This window comes from Enhydra lutris, unplaced genomic scaffold, assembly GCF_002288905.1.
Source record: "Enhydra lutris kenyoni isolate GAN:26980312 unplaced genomic scaffold, ASM228890v2 scaffoldscaffold1, whole genome shotgun sequence".
NCBI lineage: Eukaryota > Metazoa > Chordata > Mammalia > Carnivora > Mustelidae > Enhydra > Enhydra lutris.
The window spans coordinates 795,121-801,371 of NW_019154085.1; the positions used below are offsets into that span (position 1 = coordinate 795,121).

Here is a 6,251-nt window from a genome sequence, read left to right on the forward strand (position 1 = left end):
CAGATGGTTTCACTGGTGGATTGCACCAAACATTTAAAGAAGAAATAATATGAATTTTACATCAACTACTCCAGAAAATTTAACAGAAGGGAGGGAATACTTGCCAACCCAATCTGTGAGGCCCAAACTACTCTGGTACCAAAACCAAAAAAACATATGACAAAAAAAACCAGCCTCCAGTACAGCAATATTAGGTAAAAATATGTTCCTGTTTTCATCAGGAAACAAAATAGGAAGAATCTGCTTTGATTTTTAAAAATTCAGGTATCCAACACTATAATATTGGTACTTTTATTCTATTATTTGAGAAAATGTAAAGGGAATGTTATTAGGAATCCAGAATTCTTCAAACTGAATTCTTATTAACAGTTTTCTTTTAGTATTTTCTATTGTAGTAGATACACCATAAAGTATGCGGTTGTAACCATTTTACGTGTACAGTGCAGTAGCGTTAATTCCATTCACAATGCTGTACGATCATCACCACTATCTACTTCTGAAATCTCTTGTCGCCCCAACCAGAACTCTGTGTGCATTAAGCAATAACTCACCGTTCACCCCTTCCTCTGCATGCTGGCGACCTCCACTATACTCTCTGGCTGTGTGAACTCGTCTATTCTGGACAGACACATGGAATTATGTTCTTCTGTGTCTGGTTTATTTCACTTAGCAGAACGTTTTCAGGGTTCATCCATATAGCATGAATCAGAAATTCATTCATTTTGTTTTCATGTATATTTGAAAACAGTTGGCACAGACACAAGCAAGAGTAGGCAGATGAAATTTTGATATAGTTGTTTTGATTCATTTCCTAAGATACTACAGTTTCCTAAATGAACCCTAAAAATATTATCAAAATTTGCAACAAACACTATTTTTCTGAAGACTCAACCCATTACTAAGATTTACTCCATTTCTAAGCCTTGTGGAATGAGGAATGAGGGGATCCCTCCAGATGGGTCATTATGGGGTTCAAGGACAGTTAGACATGGAGATAGATAGACTGACGGCCGAGTGGTGATGGTGCTGAAGGTGTGATATAGCTGAAGGGATCTGTGGCATATTATGTTTGGTGATAAAAACCCGACATTTTACTAGGGACATAGGGATTGATACTTTCACACTTCTGATGTTGAAATAGCCTAATCAACAATATAATATCGACTCAGTCTGGAGAGAATGCTACCAGTACACTTTGATTTGGGAATTCCTTCCAATAAGTCCATGTCACCTCGGAAAACTCGCCCACCAGATGGAACAACTGGGATAGAAATATTGCATCACTGGGACTTCCACTGCGGACCATGGTGTCCTTTTACTCTTTTATTTTTAAAATAAAATCAAAACGTGTTTATTCCAACCGAGAGAACATAAAATCCCAAGGGAAGGCCTGAAGAGAGATGAATAGAGCAGATTTGACATGGGTCCAGAGCTTTTGGCTATTGGTTCTGGAAAGAAGAAATGTGGAAAAGACTAGGTCACCCTCAACCTTTTGTTAGTTGAATCTTTTTGTTCCCCAAAGATTTTATCTATTTATTTGAGAGAGAGAGAACAGAGGAAGAGGGAGGAGTGGACTCACTGCTGATTGAGCAGAATGTGGAAAGCGGGGCTCAATCATAGGACCCTGACTCCATAACCTGAGCTGAAAGCAGCCACCTAACAGACTGAGCCACCCGGGCGCACCTTGGTAGTTGAGTCTAAGCTCTTGTTCTACACCTAGCACTTGGAGAAGAAGTGGAAACAAGGAAAGAAGAGTAATGGGAAGACTGGGTTCCTGGAAATGGTGTATCCCACCAAGAAACCAGTTACTGAGGATCTCAGAGACCCAAGAGAGATGGTCTAGCATGAAAGAATTTTCTGGAATAACTTGTACCCTTTCTTCATTTTGGTTAGATTTAATATTCAGAAATGAGGACTTCATTAGTCACTCAATTTCTTTTTATATTTTTTAAGGTTTTATTTATTTATTGGAGAGAGAGAGAAGGAGAGAGAGAGAGAGCATGAGAGGGGAGGGTCAGAGGGAGAAGCAGACCCCCTACCAAGCAGGGAGCAGGATGTGGGGCTCAGTCCTGTGACTCCAAGATCATGACCTGAGTGGAAGGCAGTTGCTTAACCAACTGAGCCACCCAGGCGCCCAAGTTACTCAATTTCTTGAATTCAGATTTCTCCAAACCACAAAATAATCAAAAGGAATTACAGTAATGATATTTTTCTATAACAACTAATGCATTTAAGAATATTTGTTTTGAAAACGGCAACTCTATAAATTAATTTCCCAAGTTAAATATTTTAGATGGAAAATAGAAAAGGGAGGGGGTTGGAGACAGCCTTTATTGAAATAGGTGAGTTAAATTATAGTACAGTTCCTCGATCACATCTACATACCAAAAATAAATTGGTAATACAATTAACTTATTTTAACCAATATTATTATTATTCAACTTATCTAATGTATACTAACAAATATTTCGAAAACCCTATTCTAAGTACTTCCCTTCCCTTTTCATATTGTCTTTCCTGCCCTTTACTTTTTTACTTTGTTTTTTTTTTCCTGCTAATTACGTGGTGATATGAGGTGCAATCTGTCTTAAAAATTCCAGACACTGAATTTAAACCAACCATTTCTAAAGAATATATAGCACATTGGCTATTTGGTTAGCTGTTATGTATTCTGGGAATAAGTAAAGCCTTTTGAACTTGGCCTTTTCTTCCAGTAGTTACTCATCTTGTCCAGTTAGTTATCTTTTGAATTTGAATAATACAGATAACCAAGATCAGGGAATTAATTCTGAAGAAAAGAGTAAATTAATGTTATGAAAACTACAATTTAACACAAAATAATTTTCCACTTCATAAATTATCTTTCAATTTAGCAAAAATGTTTATTAGAGAAGCTTCTACTCAAAATAGTTGTGCGACCAACACAGAAGTGCAGCCTTGGGTGACAGATAAGCCGTCAGACCAGTGAGTACCGAGCGTGTAACTCATCTGGACAGGAGCCACGTTTCCCAGAGGGATTTTGATCCAGTCACTGGAGGTGAAACAAATTCTTAAAGATATCAGACTATACCTTTAAAAAAACAAAAACAAAACAAAATTTGTGCCATTCAGCACACCTAATAGAAAGAGGAACCAAATGGTAATGAGTATGTCATTAAAGTTCTCCAGCAAGATTCTATGGACGGTCACCCAAAGACAAATTTGGTTTCCCAGTGTAACTGTTCAAATTTTAAAGTATTTTAAAGTTTTGGTTTTAAGTCTATAATGTTAACTATCTGTAATTAACTGTAATTATCTGTAATTAATCTGTAATTAATGTAATCTCCATTGATCTCTGAGTATTTAATATCATTTTATTAACCCGCAGCCTCTGAATCAAATTTCATACTCCAACACATTTTCAAAGACATTATTCACTTTTTAGCTTAAAGATTAGATGAGATACAGATAGTATGTCTTGAAATAATCATCACTAGAATGATGAATTACAAGTATCTAAAAATGTTTTAGGAAAGGGTTGTGTTAGGTTTAAAAACTTTGCAATATCTCAAAATTGACATGTTTCCCTTCTGACATAAATATTAGGCCTTTACACATAAAATATGGCTCTCTGGGCTGTATGTTTCCTGCTTGGGTTCTGCCCTTTTTGTTTATCACACAATTTACAAAGTCATTTGTGACTAATTTCCAGAGCACTGTGACTCAGTGTGGCTGTTGCTTATCTTTTCTGTTTTTCCTACATGGCTCTGCTCTTGGCCTTCATTTTTTGGTAATACTTACATAAATGAGCTTTCTCCATCATTAAATAACTTGGTCTCATTGTAGTTCTGTGGTGGTGTGCTTCTATATTATGTGCTTTTATTTACTAATGTCTTTTCATAACCATCACGAACATGATAGTACATCATGGAGGTCTATGTAGATCTATTGCTCTAATTAACATAATTACACTATCTGTAGTGCAATTCGTATCCTTATATATTCTTATTTAAGTATCTTAGAATACGAGCTTTGGTCTTTAAAGACTTGTAAAGCATTTCCTCGGAGAGGCTTAGTTACTGTAGGCATAAAATATTTAATTTAGATTACAAGAATTCTAATGTTTATGCTTCATTTTAACTGTCAACAATTAAAAGGAATGAAAAAAAATTCTTTAAACATGCCAGAGTCTCATTATCATATTTCTTTGTATGTTAATAAATAATATTTAAAAGTAAACCAAATATTCGGAAAATTCTAATTAAACACACAATTAGTAAGAACTGCCACTACAAGTGGAAAATTATAAGAAAGGCTACACCTCACCAACTTCTGAAAGAAAAAACATAAAGATATGCTGCACATACATTTCCTTAAGAAGGCAAAGTGCAGAGAGCTGAATTTTGTGAGTTTACTTTGTTTAGAGAAGGGTCAATTTCCCTTGCGGGTTAAACGACAATGGTCCTCCTCTACCAGGCTTTGCCTCTCAGTAGGACCCTGCTCTTCTCCCAAAAACAAGAAAGATTATTTCTCAAGGGCTAGAAAGTATATTGCCAAATACTCACGAGTAAAATCTCTGAAGAAAGTTCTTAGAAAGATTTTTTTCAACGCGGAGTTGAGGGTATTTTGTTTTCCCTTCCAGGCAGTGAAGAGAGGACTTATCTTTTCTACGTCTTCTTTTAAACAGATCAAGAAACTGGGGAGTGGAGAATAGTGCGAGATGTAATCTGATCCCGCCAGCAGCAGAGGGCGAGGAAGGGGTTGAGGATCCCACGGCCCAAAGTCGCTCCTGTCTATTGGAGCATAGAGGGAGCCTCAGGGCTGGTTTCAGAGATCGAGGGTGGTTGGGACGACCCAGGCTTCCTGTTTAGGTCACTCCAACAGTATTTAGGCTAATTTTGCCAAACTCTTTGAAAGGCTTTTCTTTTATGGACGAAACAAAGGAAACAGCTTACACTAAGAATTCACGATTACTGTTCTTAAATAACCCTTTCTTCTACTTTCTAGGATTCCTTTTGTATCAGTTGAAAAACAAAGCACTTTCCCCCCCAGAGTTATATATTTTTAAAGCAGTCTATATGTAGTATTACATTGTTACTTAATAAAATGAACTTTTTTGCAGTTTGTTTTTTCCTCAAATTATTTTATCCATGGTATCAGTATACTTGTGCAAAAATCTGGGGCTACTCAAGTTTCCTGTGATTAGAGAGGGAATACGCTGCCTTTTCTGTTGCAGCACACGCGGCTGTGAGCCCCGCAGTTCAGCTAGTTGCTGGTGTTGCAACTTTGGTCAATTATTTAAACTCTCTTGTGCCTCTGTTTCTTTTTCCCCTAAAATAATGATAATAAAAGTTCCCAGGTTTGATATAAGAGTAAATGTATTAATATGTATAAATGTATATGTACATATAGCACATATAAAGTACTTGAGAGAGGCTCCCACACATAGCAAACCTTCGATAAATGTTAACTATTGTGTTTGTTACTGTTTATTGTATGATGATGACAATATTAACATTTTACATGATTTGTAAGTACTTAACTCTGCCCCGTTGCTCTGCTGTAGGCTGCTGTCATGGAGACTAACCTTTGGGATTTTCCCAGTGGAATTACAGTCATATCAGACTAAGATCACTAGAGCTTTCCTAAGACATCAGAATCCACTGTGCCCTGAAACCTTAGGTCATTTGATCAGAAAATCCACCAGTTTCTTGTTTTCTCCGTTTCAGACTGTCTTTATGCCTTCGACTTTTTTTGATTCATTCCTTTGATCTCCGGTTAAGGGGTAACTTTTCTTCTGTTTTTAATATTTATTGAATAACTATTAGGTGTCTTGCTCATAAATCACATTTAATTCTCACAACTAGCTTATGAAGAAGGTCTTCTCTTTATGATGTAGGTGCCCAGGGCAGGCCACCCCAAGATGGCCCACTTTGGCATGAAGTTTACTTTTTCATTAAAAGCAATCAAAACAGGGCACCTGGGTGGCTCAGTGCATTGGGCTTCTGCCTTCAGCTCAGGTCATGATCTCAGGGTCCTGGGATTGAGCCCCACATTGGGCTTTCCGTGGGGAACCTGCTTCCCCCCTCTCTCTCTGCCTGCCTCTCTGCCTACTTGTGATCTCTCTCTCTCTGTCAAATAAATAAATAAAATCTTTAAAAAAAAAAAAAAAGGCAATCAAAACCCAGCAGATTCAGAAAAGTCTATTTACTTCCCCCACAATCTCCTAAAATAATTTATGTATTTATTTTTAAAGATTTTATTTATTTATT

At 36.8% G+C, this 6,251-nt stretch overlaps 1 protein-coding gene across 1 annotated transcript in view; it reads right to left on the reverse strand.

Annotated features, from left to right (window-relative positions):
* The window catches only part of LOC111145643 (tissue factor pathway inhibitor), a 64,175-nt gene extending 59,601 nt beyond the window's left edge, over nucleotides 1–4,574 (reverse strand). The window contains exon 1 of the mRNA XM_022500703.1: nucleotides 4,545–4,574. The gene's annotated coding sequence lies outside the window, so the exon portion shown is untranslated. The remainder of the gene's footprint in view (nucleotides 1–4,544) is intronic.
* Nucleotides 4,575–6,251: the final 1,677 nt, after the last annotated feature.